Source organism: Chelon labrosus (assembly GCF_963514085.1).
Source record: "Chelon labrosus genome assembly, chromosome: 6".
NCBI classification, from domain to species: Eukaryota; Metazoa; Chordata; class Actinopteri; order Mugiliformes; family Mugilidae; genus Chelon; species Chelon labrosus.
In genome coordinates, this window is record NC_140342.1 from 25,709,878 (window position 1) to 25,724,253 (window position 14,376).

The 14,376-nt window shown below is 41.4% G+C and overlaps 1 pseudogene across 1 annotated transcript; it reads left to right on the forward strand.

Annotated features, from left to right (window-relative positions):
- Positions 1-846: 846 nt before the first annotated feature.
- LOC311488903 lies at positions 847-13,261 on the forward strand (annotated as a pseudogene). The gene is made up of 2 exons: positions 847-3,256; positions 11,152-13,261. The product of its transcript is annotated as an uncharacterized misc_RNA (transcript).
- The last annotated feature ends 1,115 nt before the right edge of the window (positions 13,262-14,376 follow it).

The following is a 14,376-nucleotide window of genomic DNA, read 5'->3' on the forward strand; positions in this document are numbered from 1 at the left end:
AGGTAGAAAAAAAACACAAAAGATAAGTCCAATGATAGCAAAAGATGAATGAAGGCACAAGGCAAGAACCAGAGAAGTAGCAGAAACCATGACATGCGGAATTATCTGGCACTGGAGTGACGTCACGGCCAGCCTTTTAAAGACGGTTGATTGATAACTGGCCGCAGCTGAGTCAGGTGCGCCACCAGTTGCTTGCCCAGGTGAGCCTAATGAGGGAGAGAGAGAGAGCAGCCGGGAAAGAAAACAAACAACACCGGCACTGGTAACCCAGGACCACAACAAATTACATTTTGTTATAATCTAAATTAATCACTGGTAAGGATTGAAGGAGTTCTACACAAAAGACGTTGGCAACATTCACTTCTGTGCAACATTAATCTGGCCGGCTTATATTTTTAAAAGCATTCATTTAAAAGCCAATGAATAGAAACTAAATATATACAGTGCCACTTAAAAGGTAAAGTAGTAAAAATGGTTGAAAACATCAGCAGAAGTCCTGACAGTAGACAAAGAGAACCCCATCATCAGAACGCCCAACAACCATGGTGTGACAGACAAAGACACTGCTCTCCAAAAAGAACATTTCTGTGCACGTGCAGTTTGATCCAGATCATGTGGAAAATCCAGGAGACTATTGTTTCGTGGACAGATGAGACCAAAGTAGAACAGTTTGGTTTAAATGAGAGGCGTCATGTTTGGAGATGAATCAACACTGCATCCCAGCATCAGAACCTCATCCCTCCATGAAACATGGGGGTTGTAAAGTCCTGGTTTCGGCCTGTTCTGCTGTTTATTTATCCCCATACGTGGGATTAATAAACATGTCTTATCTTATCTTATCTTATCTTATCGTATCTGATTGACTAATGAATTGTGAATTCTACCCGTGAATCCTAAAAGAAAATGTCAGGACATCTGTCCATGAGCTGAATGTGAAGAGAAACTGGGCCATGCAGTAAGACAATGGTTAAAGGAGAACAAGATTAATGTTTAGGAACGGCCAAGTCAAAGTTTTGACCTTAATCCAACAGAAATGTTGAGGAAGGACCTGAAGCAAGCAGTTCATGTGAAGAAACCCACCAACATCTCAGAACTGAAGTGGTTCTGTTCTGAGGAATGGGCTAAAATTCCTCCTAGCTGCTGTAGACCACTGATCCTGTTCTCTAAAACTCTAATATAATAAAAAGAGACCATGTGTAATGAACGTGTAGTTACACATGGTCTCTTTTATTATATTAGTGTAACTAACGTGTAGTTACACATGGTCTCTTTTTATTATATTAGATTTTTAGAGAACAGGAAACTGGAAACACAATCTCTGAACACAGACATTCAAAGAAGAACTCATCATCAGAGTCTGAACGCCCTCATTCTACTTCCTGCTCTCACCCACAGCAGCTCCACTCTGTCAGTGTGCTTCCTGGTTATCTCCACTTTAGATCTGCACAACATGTGGTGAAGTGTAAGAGCTGACTGGCCCCATTCACTGTAGAAACACATGACATTTAGATCACAGCTCAGACTACTTTCACTTCTAAGCAAGAGGAAGTTACAGAGTCACTGACACTGAGAGCTGAAATGGCGGAGAAAGGAGTTGAGCTGGATCGACAAACAATTACCTGTTCCATCTGTCTGGATCTACTGAAGGATCCGGTGACTATTCCCTGTGGACACAGCTACTGCATGAACTGTATTAAAAGCCGCTTTGATGACGAGAACAAGAAGAAAGACCACAGATGTCCTGAGTGCAGACAACTCTTCACAACGAGGCCTGTCCTTGTGAAAAACACCATGTTAGCAGTTTTAGTGGAGCAGCTGAAGAAGACTGGACTCCAAGCTGCTCCTGCTGATCACTGCTATGCTGGACCTGAAGATGTGGCTTGTGATGTCTGCACTGGAAGAAAACTGAAAGCCTTCAAGTCCTGTTCAGTCTGTCTGGCATCTTACTGTGAGAAACACCTTGAACCTCACTATAAGTCACCTACATTTAAACAACACAAGCTGGTGGATCCCTCCAAGAAGCTCCAGGAGAACATCTGCTCTCGTCATGGTGAGGTGATGAAAATGTTCTGTCGTACTGATCAGCAGAGTATCTGTTATCTCTGCCCTGTGGATGAACATAAAGGCCATGACACAGTCTCAGCTGCAGCAGAAAGGACTGAGAGACAGAGAGAGGTGGAGGTGAGACGACAAAACATCCAGAAGATGATCCAGGACAAAGAGAAAGATGTGAAGCTGCTTCAACAGGAGCTGAAGTCCATCACTCACTCTGCTGATAAAACAGTGAAGGACAGTCAGGAGATCTTCACTGAGATGATCCGTCTCATCCAGGAAAGAAGCTCAGATGTGGAGCAGCAGGTCAGATCCCAGCAGGAAACTGAAGAGAGTCGAGTCAAAGAGGTTCAGGAGAAGCTGGAGCAGGAGATCACTGAGCTGAAGAGGGAAGACGCTGAGCTGAAGCAGCTCTCAGACACAGAGGATCACAACCAGTTTCTACACAACTACCCCTCACTGTCACCACTCAGTCAATCTACACACTCATCCAGCATCAATGTCCATCCTCTGAGGGACTTTGAGGACATGAAAGCAGCTGTGACAGAGCTCAGAAAGAAACTACAGGACATTCTGAGAGAGACAAGGACAAACATCTCACTGACAGTGACTGAAGTGGATGTTTTACTGCCACAACCAGAGCCAAAGACCAGAGATGAATTCTTAAAGTATTCATGTGAAATCACACTGGATCCAAACACAGCAGATAGATATCTGGTACTGTCTGGGAGGAACAGAAAAGTAACATCAGTGATTAAACAACAGTCTTATCCTGATCATCCAGACAGATTCACTGATTGTTATCAGGTCCTGAGTAGAGAGAGTCTGACTGGACGTTGTTACTGGGAGGTGGAGTGGAGTGGAAGAGTTAGTGTAGCAGTCACATACAAGAATATCAGCAGAGCAGGAAATAAAAGTAGATTTGGATGCAATGACAAATCTTGGAGATTAGATTGTTACAGGTCTACATTTGTGTACAAACAAAACAAAACTCCCCTCTCAGGTCGTCCTTCCTCCAGAGTAGGAGTGTACCTGGATCAAAGAGCAGGTATTCTGTCCTTCTACAGCGTCTCTGAAACCATGACTCTCCTCCACAGAGTCCAGACCACATTCACTCAGCCACTCTATGCTGGACTCTGGATTGATGTTTGTTTTGATGGTTTGTATTTTGTTGAATCAAGTGCTGAGTTGATTAAAGTGAAGTAGACAGCAGTAACTTCAGGACCAGAGAGTTAAATTCTGTGTTTCTCTTCATCAACTTATTTTCTCTCCATGTTTTTTGCTGAGAGTTCATTGTTGTGGTGTCTTGTTGTTTCTCTTCCAGTTCGTAGCAGAGGAATCAGCAGACCTTCCTTTATCACTGATATGTTGTTGATCACTTTGTACAGAAAGAAATCTATGATTACATTTATATCTATTAGTTTTTCAGACTATATATTCAAATCTACATATACATGAGGTACTATGAGGTTTATTAAAACTGTAATTATCATGATGATTGTTCATTCTTTTCCTGGATTAAACAAGTTGATTGTGTGGTTGAAATGAATCTGTATATGAAATAATTTGACGTGTGAACAATGTGTTGATTTAAATATTAAATAAAACAGTTTTTCATTAAATATGAATTATTCTCTTTGGTCTTCATTCCAGGATTTCTCTCACAGCTGATGGAGGAAATGTCAAACTAATATGAGAGTTTATCTGAGACAGTTTTCCTCCTGAAACACCTCAAAGTACAGAGTTCATGTTTGTTTTTTGTTTTTGTTTTTTACAACTAAAGGCTTATTTAGGAAAATGAACCAGAAAGAAGTGATTAGTTGAAGAGTCAGGGGGTTTTCTGCTCCACAGCATCTTGGCATCAAGTTTAAGCGACTGTATGTCTGTAAACACTGACCAACATGAAGGCTGCAAACTCTCAGAGGGAGTAGAAAGGTTTCCACCTGATGAGAAAAGACAGCAGCCTGTTGTAGAATCACTGTCACATCATTCCAGCAGCATTTCTATAGCTCTGCCTTAGGGCACCCTATAGCAGCTCTTCGGACACTTTAACCTCTGACATCTAGCTGTAGATTAAGAATGAATGTGTTACCTTCATGGACGTCTTTCTTCGAGCGGAGATGCCTTTAAGAAACATTAATAAAGTCAGCAACATTAACTCAAGCCTCTGCGTCTTCACATTAGATTACTGTAATTCTGTCAGGTCAGAGCTCAGTATCCACTCAGGAGTTTTCAGTGTGTCTCAACAATGCAGGCTGACCTCTTCTGAAGAACAGCAGCTGCTTGTTTCCACCAATCAGAACCCAGTATTGTTACAAGTCTTGAATTTCATGCATTGGGATGAATGAGAACTTTAAGATCGTATTTTAAAGAAGCGATCATGTGATCAATGACTTCAAACCTGATGCTGATGGAGTGTGTTGAGTACACCAAGAATAAAAGCATGAAAACTCATTAACACAGCTGATTTATACATTTGTAGTACAGCTGCACTCTAAACTAATAGTGTCCATTTAACACAGAGAGCAAACACAACAATGAGACAACTAATAATGAAGGAGACTAGTGAAGGAGGACACCTAGGGACTACTATGAAGGAGACTAGTGAAGGAGGTGTAGGGGACCTGTTGTCCTATCAATCTCTCCCCCCTCTTTGGAAAGTAAATTTAAGAGGCTGTCCTGCAGAAGAACCTTTCTAATGGACCAGTCTTTACACCTTAGCAGTTAAGGTGCCAGTCTCTGATGCTGGACAGGCCCATGCAAAGGGGCCTTTCTGAATTTTGGACCTCAACTGAGTCAAAAGAGGGCAGATTTATAAGTCTGTGTAATTTCCCACTGTCTTTTCCCGGTCTAATTAGTCTCAAATTGAAAGAACATCAACAGGATCTCAGGAACTAAAAAGGACAGATGAAAGGAGTTACTTCTCCTATTTAATATGAACAGAATCCAGAAGCCTTAATGTTATATTCCATAACATTTTAAATCTGTGATTTATTAATTCTTCCTTCTCAGAGATACACACATGCAAACATGCTGGACACTTTCTTTCTCCACCTCTCCTCGAGTGACCAGTAGGGGAAAGCCAGATAAGGGTCATATATTCCTCACCTCCCAGAGCAAAATTCTGATGTTCTCCTCTGTATAAGCCAAAGCATGACACTATGTCTATCGAAACTGTAATAACCTGGTAAGTCATATATTGTTTTTCAGGAATTGCATAGAATCCCAATGAGACGATTTTGATCCTTGTACGATAAAGCTAGCCCAAATTCAATTAATTTGCCAGAGTAAAAATGGACCAAGTGGCTATCCTTAAAAACATTTTTCTTTCTTTTAAACCATTGTTAAGAATAAAGTGTGTTGAACCTTATGTATGTTCTTATATCAATAGTAGCTTTAACTATTTAAATTGTTATCATAGTAACCATCACCTTTCCTTTATTAGTAAAATATCTCCTAGAAGGATGAACCTTATGTTATTAATTTACTGATGCTTATAAATTATTTTGATTTTGTCAAATTCAGATATGTAATCTTGTAATCTTGTAATCTTGAATGTTGCTGTATAGGAAAAACATTGCGAACGAACCATGGTGGATGATGAAAGATTAACTTAACTACTATTAACTACTAAAATTACCCTTGATGTTTTGTTGGTTTCTATGTGCATAGAGAGGTGTTTGTACACATATACTACACTTTTAGAATACTTTTAGACTACAACATGTTTACAGAAAGGTCTGACCAGGGACTGGGGTTGCAAATTAGCCAACTGGCTAGAAACCTTTTATGTAACACATCTACAGACATTGTTATGGCATTGACTGTGATAGCTATGTATGTAATAATATGCGCTGCATTGTCCCTGACAAATAAACTAATAAAAAAAAAAAAAACTTAGTCAATATAAAGTAGGTTAAGAAGATCAGTTAACAGGATATCTTTAGACAAAGAACTATAGGCGTTCCCTTCTCTTTCCACGCAAAGAATTTGGAAACCCGATCCAAAACCCGCCACCGGAAATGACATATAAAACCAGAGGGACACGCTCTTCTCCGCACTTTTTCTCTTTCTTTCACTTTTTTCCTCTTTTGTTTTTGTACCCTTCCTTCGCTTTTTCTTAGTCTTCTTTGCTTATTTATTCACGTTTTTTTTCCTTCATAACTTTGTCTTTTAAAAACAACTTGGATATTTGTCTGCAGCAGTTTCCAAGCTCTGTTGTTTCTTCTCGAACTTTTTTCCAACGTACAATTTTTGTAGTAAACTTTAATTTTTAAGTTTATTAATTTTTCTATTCTGCTTGCTTAAGTACCAAGTAAGAAAGCCAATCTCGTTTCATAAGTTAGCCAGCGTAGTCAGTTGGGGACTTCAGAGCAAGACCCAGTCTCCTCCACAGAAGAAATCAACAAGATGTCGCCATAGCAACGACGCTGTTCAAGTAAATAAATATTTATTCACACTTAAGAAGTTGTTTGTGACGTTTTAGAGGATTAATGGTATAAACTGTGTAAAGAATTCATCCCTTTAGTTATTAAATACATTTTAGCGAGGCTGATAAATTGACTTAAACCGTGTTCTTCCTACGATAAAAGGAGGTGGTGCCCTAATGAGACATTTAAAAGGTATAATAAACCCTACAGAGGATACCAAGACATCTAGGAATGAAGGAGGCTAGTGAATGAAGACAACTAGGACTACTATGAAGGAGACTAGTGAAGGAGAACAGTGAGACAACTATGACTAATATGAAGGAGACTTCAGATATGAAGGCCACTTCAGAGTAGTCCAATGTTTTGTTCTTAGCCATTCTTCTGTGTTTTTAGCTGTTTGTTTTGGATTATTATCCAGTTGGACGACCCATGACCTATGACTTAGACCAAGCGGTCTGACACTGGGCAGCACATTTCGCTCCAGAATGCCTTGATAATCTTGAAATTTTATTGTACCGTTCACAGATTCAAACCCCCCTGTGACAGATGCAAAGCAGCCCCAGAACATAGCTTAGCCTCCTTCATGTTTCACAGTAGGTGGTACAGTGTTCTTTTCTTTGTATGGTTCATGTTTTCATCCGTGAACATAGAGCTGATGTGACTTGCCAAAAAGCTCCAGTTTTGTCTCATCTGTCCAAAGGACATTCTCCCGGAAGCTTTGTGACTTGTCAATATGCATTTTGGCAACTTCCAACTCAACAATGGAGTCCTCCTCGATCGTCTTCCATGAAGTCCACTTTGGTTTAAACAGCGACGTATGGTGCCATCCGACACTGATGTACCTTGACCTTGGAGTTCACCCCTGATTTCTTTGGAAGTTGTTCTGCTCTCTTTGGTTACCATTCGGATTATCCTTCTCTTCAATTTGTCATCGGATTTCCTCTTGCAGCCATGTCCAGGGAGGTTGGCTACAGTCCTGTGAACCTTAAACTTCTGAATAATATGTACAACTGTATCCAAAAAAAAAAAAAAAAAGGTTCAAAAAGGGCAACTGGACTTGTAGAGTTTTTTTGAGAAGACGTTTCACCACTCATCCGAGTAGCTTCTTCAGTTCTAGGGGACTGGTGGGAAGTTTGAAGTTCAAATAGGAACTCCTCCTGAAACTTGCTTGTTATGTTAACAACCATAAACCGGTGCAGCTAATTTCCATTAACGACTGGGTACTTACCTGTTGTTGAGGGGGACCTTTTTTTGCCCCCGTCCTCTTCCCTATGAATGGTTCTCTAACGACCCTTGTCCATCAGAGGCTCTAGTGTCAAGGTGTGAATGAGGCTGAAACTTCTTGGGGACAGAAGTTAAAACTGTATTGTAAATAGATGGCAGGTTAAATCTCAGTCCACCTCCTTTGTTTGGTGGAGGTTTTTCCAGTCTGACATAGATGGCTTCCTTTACTCCTCTTTCAAACCAGATTTGGACGCTATTATCTTCAGAGGAGTGTCCTTTGTCCTTCAGGTGTAGATGGACTGCTGAATTGTTTCCTGATGTGCTGGCTCTCCTGTGTTGGGACATGCATTTATGGATGGATTGTTTGGTTTCCCCAATGTATAAATCTGTACACTCCTCACTGCACTGAACAGCGTACACCGCATTACTCTGTTTTTTTCTCGGTGTTTTGTCTTTAGGGAGGACCAGTCTTTGCCTAAGTGTATTCCCTGGTTTGAAATAAACCGGAATACGGTGATTTCTGAAAATTTTCTTGAGTTTCTCCGACACTCCAGCCACATAGGGGATGACGATGTTTTTCCTTTTGTTGCTCTCCTCCTCTCTGTCCTTTTTGGGATATCTTTTTGAGCATTTGACAAAGGTCCAGTTGGGATATCCACATGTCTTAAGTGCCCGTTTAATGTGTTTTTGCTCCTTCTCCTTGCCATCCAGTCTTGTGGGTACAGTCTGTGCTCTGTGCTGGAGCGTTCTGATGACCCCTAGTTTGTGTTCCAGGGGGTGGTGGGAATCAAATAATAAGTGCTGATCTGTGTGAGTGGGTTTTCTATACACTTCAGTGTTGAGGCTTCGGTCTTCTTCCACATGCACCAGACAGTCCAGGAAAGCCAGACTACCTCTGCTGATATCCTCCCGAGTGAACTTGATGTTGCTGTCCACTGCATTGATGTGCTGTGTGAAAGATTCCACTTCCTGTGTCTTGATTTTAACCCAAGTGTTGTCCACGTACCTGAACCAGTGGGTGGGGGTGGCTCCTGTGAAAGAGTTCAGGGCTCTGGTCTCGACCTCCTCCATGTAGAGATGGGCCACAATCGGAGACACTGGTGACCCCATTGCACAACTGTGTTTATGCATGTAGAATCCTCCATTAAATTGGAAATAGGTGGTCGTCAGGCACAGATCGAGCAACACGCAGAGTTGGTCTGGGGTGAGGGTGGTCCTAACAGCAAAGGAGTCATCCTTTTGAAGTCTTTCCCTTACTACTCTTGTGGCTTCTCTGGTGGGGATACACGTGAAGAGGGAGGTTACATCATAGGATACGATGGTTTCCTCTGGACCCAATGTGATGTTGTTAACTTTGCGGACAAAATCCCTGGAGTTTTCAAAGTGGTGAGGAGTGTTGCCCACCAACGGAGACAGGATGTACGCCAGGTGTTTGGCGATGTTGTATGTGACCAAGTTTATACTGCTGACGATGGGTCTGAGAGGTGCTCCTTCCTTGTGTTTTTTTGGTAGTCCATAAATACACGGGATGGCACATACTGTAGTCATAGAATCATCAAGCTGCTTGGAGATGGTCTTGTAGCCTTTATCTTTGACATGCTTGTCTATAACTTTTCTCTCTAATCTCCTGAGACAACTCCCTCCTTAGCTTTCTGTGGTCATGTTCAGCATGATACCAAACAGCACAGTGACCTCTTTTGTCTATTGAAATGCGACTACTCGCCCTAACCCAAACAATCATAATCTAATCTGCATTCCGGACCCTGAGCAGCACCGGCCTTGGCCAAGGCCGCTGCTGGAACAACCCCCCCAGGAAATCGCTGCAGTGAGACGCTCTGTCCTATCCCTCCTTCCCTTACTTCACGGACACCTGTTGATGGTTGACTCCGTCTGGGACCCGATCAGGAACATCTCCATGGCAACCTGCTGTGTTATCGCGATGACATCCTGCGAACTGAGGCACTGATTGAGAGGCTAGACGAAGCGACTCTCCAGGCTTATGTACACACACGCACCCATGGACACTTACACACATGCACATATGTAATACACCTCCCTAACCCCCAATCCCATGCCTTCGCCGCTTTCACCCCCCAGTGCGACAGGCGGGGTCCGAAGGCGCCGCCGAAGCTGGCCGCGGATGCCTGTCTGTGCTGGAACACCTCCACCAGTCCCCTCCCCAGTCCCCTGGTGCAAGTTGTTTTGAGTCCTTATGTTGTAAAGTGTGCTCATATGTGTTTATGTTGCTGAGGTTTTTTTCCCGGTCACACACTGTACTCCCCCAGATGAGTCTGGGAGCTGCTTTTTTTCTCCTCCCCTCTCCTCTTGTTTTTCTTCCCCTTTTCCTCCCTCCACTATTGCAACTCCCCCATTGCAGGACTGATAAAGTTTTTCTCATTCTCATTCTCATTCATTTCTCCTTTTAAAGAGGCAGACTGACTGATTACAAGTTTGAAGACACCAGTGATGGTAATAGCAGGACACACCTTAGTATAACACGTCCTTATGGTCATTTTATAAGGACACCATCATTATTGTCCAGGCCAGTTTCATTAGTTTATTTTTTTTAATTATTCTGTGGAAAGAAAATTCCAAATCATTATCTGATTTTTATTAGTTAATTTCCAATACATTTTTATGTGTTATTACTTTTCTCAGTTTCAAGTTATTTCAGTGACCACTTTTCTTTCTTTAACTCAAGGATACCAACAATGTTGTCTAGTGTGTACATCAGGCTTCATAGTTTTTGGTCTTTGTTTCAACTTGAGTTTGTCTTCCTGTTTTATTTTGTAATATGTGGTCTCTGTGTGTTTCAGTCAGTTTTATTTCCTGCTCATCAGCCTTTGAGTATATATAGTCTTGTCTCTTCCTCTGTCTTCTTCAGTTCGTTCACCACCTGTTTTCCTTCCTGTTACTCGTCTGTGTTTCCAACATCTCTGTAAATCTCCTAGTGTCTCCTTGCTTCTTGTGTTTTTTTTTTTTTGTTTGTTTTTGTTTTTTAGTTTTTTGGATTCTTCTGGTGAATGCTTTCTTCAGATGGATTATCATTTGTTGGACTAACTCTTGGACTAACCTACATAAACACAGTGGAACCTTCTGTTTCTCACTTCCAGTAAGTTTTAATAATGTTGACTCTTTAGTTACTCATCCTGCAATAGTTTATTTGTTTCTTACATTTGGATCCTCTTTTGAACTATAACACTATAACATTAGACTTCATTGTCAATAAGGAAACAAACGTTAAGTCACAGTGTTGCTTCTTGTCTTGGAATGAATCAAAGTTTGGTAAACCTCATTCCTCTTCATCCACTCTGTCCACATATTTCTATGTTGTCTCTCCTTCAGATCTACAACTTGATGATAGGGGTGATCAACATCTGGTGACGTGCAACAGCTGAAAGATTGAAAAACTTGATGTTTAAATCACAGCGAGAACTAGTTTAAGATCTGATTAAGAGAAATTCACTGAGTCACTGACACTGAGAGCTGAGATGGCTCAGAAAGGAGTTGAGCTGGATCGACAAACAATTACCTGTTCCATCTGTCTGGATCTACTGAAGGATCCGGTGACTATTCCCTGTGGACACAGCTACTGCATGAACTGTATTAAAAGCCGCTTTGATGACGAGAACAAGAAGAAAGACCACAGATGTCCTCAGTGCAGACAGCTCTTCACAACAAGGCCTGTCCTGGTGAAAAACACCATGTTAGCAGCTTTAGTGGAGCAGCTGAAGAAGACTGGACTCCAAGCTGCTCCTGCTGATCACTGCTATGCTGGACCTGAAGATGTGTCCTGTGATTTCTGCACTGGAAGAAAACTGAAAGCCTTCAAGTCCTGTTTATTCTGTCTAGCATCTTACTGTGAGAAACACCTTGAACCTCACTATAAGTCACCTACATTTAAACAACACAAGCTGGTGGATCCCTCCAAGAAGCTCCAGGAGAACATCTGCTCTCGTCATGATGAGGTGATGAAGATGTTCTGTCGTACTGATCAGCAGAGTATCTGTTATCTCTGCTCTGTGGATGAACATAAAGGCCACGACACAGTCTCGGCTGCAGCAGAAAGGACTAAGAGACAGAGAAAGGTGGAGGTGAGACGACAAAACATCCAGCAGATGATCCAGGACAAAGAGAAAGATGTGAAGCTGCTTCAGCAGGAGCTGAAGGCCATCGCTCACTCTGCTGATAAAACAGTGAAGGAAAGTCAGGAGATCTTCACTGAGATGATCCATCTCATCCAGGAAAGAAGCTCTGATGTGGAGCAGCAGGTCAGATCCCAGCAGGAAACTGAAGAGAGTCGAGTCAGAAAGGTTCAGGAGAAGCTGGAGCAGGAGATCACTGAGCTGAAGAAGGAAGACGCTGAGCTGAAGCAGCTCTCAGACACAGAGGATCACAACCAGTTTCTACACAACTACCCCTCACTGTCACCACTCAGTCAATCTACACACTCATCCAGCATCAATATCCGTCCTCTGAGGGACTTTGAGGACATGAAAGCAGCTGTGACAGAGCTCAGAAAGAAACTACAGGACATTCTGAGAGAGACGAGGACAAACATCTCACTGACAGTGACTGAAGTGGATGTTTTACTGCCACAACCAGAGCCAAAGACCAGATATGAATTCTTAAAGTATTCATGTGAAATCACACTGGATCCAAACACAGTAAGCAGAGGTCTGGTGCTGTCTGAGAGGAACAGAAAAGTAACATTCAAGCTACAACAGTCTTATCCTGATCATCCAGTCAGATTCATTGATTGTTTGCAGGTCCTGAGTAGAGAGAGTCTGACTGGACGTTGCTACTGGGAGGTGGAGTGGAGAGGAGGAGGAGTTGATGTAGCAGTAACATACAAGAATATCAGCAGAGTAGGGAATGATAGTAGATTTGGATACAATGACAAATCTTGAACATTAGATTGTCACAATTCCACATTTGTGAACAACAACATCAAAACTCCCGTCTCAGGTCCTCCTTCCTCCAGAGTAGGAGTGTACCTGGATCACAGAGCAGGTATTCTGTCCTTCTACAGCATCTCTGAAACCATGACTCTCCTCCACAGAGTCCAGACCACATTCACTCAGCCGCTCTATGTTGGATTCTGGGTTGGTTTTTCATCAAGTGCTGAGTTGATTAAAGTGAAGTAGTGAAAGTGATTAAAGTTTCCTATGTCTGTTTAGCCGTGGAGGATATCACTGCTCATGATGACTTTTATTTCCATGACAATGTAAACTTCTCTGAGCTCTAAATGTCTGCTGAATATTTGTATTGATGTATTTGTGTCTTGTTGTTTCTCTTCCACTTCATAGCAGAGGAATCAGTAGACCTTCCTTTATCACTGACATGTTGCTGATCACTTTGTACAGAAAGAAATCTATGATTACATTTACATCTATTAGTTTTTCAGACTATGTATTCAAATCTACATATACATGAGGTACTATGAGGTTTATTAAAACTGTAATTATCATGATGATTGTTCATTATTTTCCTGGATGAAACAAGTTGATTGTGTGGTTGAAGTGAATCTGTACATGAAATAATTTGATGTGTGAACAATGTGTTGATTTAAATATTAAATAAAAGAGTTTTTCTTTAAATATGAATTATTCTCTGTGGTTTTCATTCCAGGATTTCTCTCACAGCTGATGGAGAAAATGTCAAACTAATATGAGAGTTTATCTGAGACAGTTTTCCTCATGAAACTCCTCAAAGTACAGAGTTCATGTTTGTTTGTTTGTTTTTTACGACTAAAGGCTTAAAAAGTGTAAAATGAACCAGAAAGAAGTGATTAGTTGAAGAGTCAGGGGGTTTTCTGCTCCACAGCATCTTGGCATCAAGTTTAAGCGACTGTATGTCTGTAAACACTGACCAATATGAAGGCTGCAAACTCTCAGAGGGAGTAGAAAGGTTTCCAACTGATGAGAAAAGACAGCAGCCTGTTGTAGAATCACTGTCACATCATTCCAGCAGCATTTCTATAGCTCTGCTTCAGGAGACCCTACAGCAGTCTTTGGGACACTTTAACCTCTGATATCCAGCTGGAGATTAAGAATGGAGGTGTCACGTTTATGGACGTCCGTCTTCGAGCAGAGACGCCTTTTAGAAACATAAATAAAGTCAGAAAGCTTTAGTCTCTCAAAGGTGGTGAAACATTAACTCAGGCCTCTGTGTCTTCACATTAGATTACTGTAATTCTGTCAGGTCAGAGCTCAGTATCCACTCAGGAGTTTTCAGTGTGTCTCAACTCTGCAGGTTGACCTCTTCTGAAGAACAGCAGCTGCTTGTTTCCACCAATCAGAACCCAGTATTGTTACGCATCACGTCTCTGTTTCTTGTAGATGATGTGGTCCTGTTGTCTTCATCAGAGGTATGAGCTTTAATTAAGGATTTATGGTTTAAATGTTTGACTTTCATGTCGTTTCCATGTCTATCTTTCATGGTCAGACTTTGAAGTACTGACTGACTGCTGATTACTAGTTTTTTATTTTCTTAGTTTTTTTGTGTTGTTTCTATAAGAGTGACATTAATCGCCTCAGTTACGTGTTAGATTCTGTCTTATTGTTGCTGCTTTTATCTACTTATTTATTTGAAGGAGTTTTAATTCACACTGCTGCTCCTCGTGAATTAAACATTTATAAAAGCTTCCCGTAGCCATAGCCTCATGCTA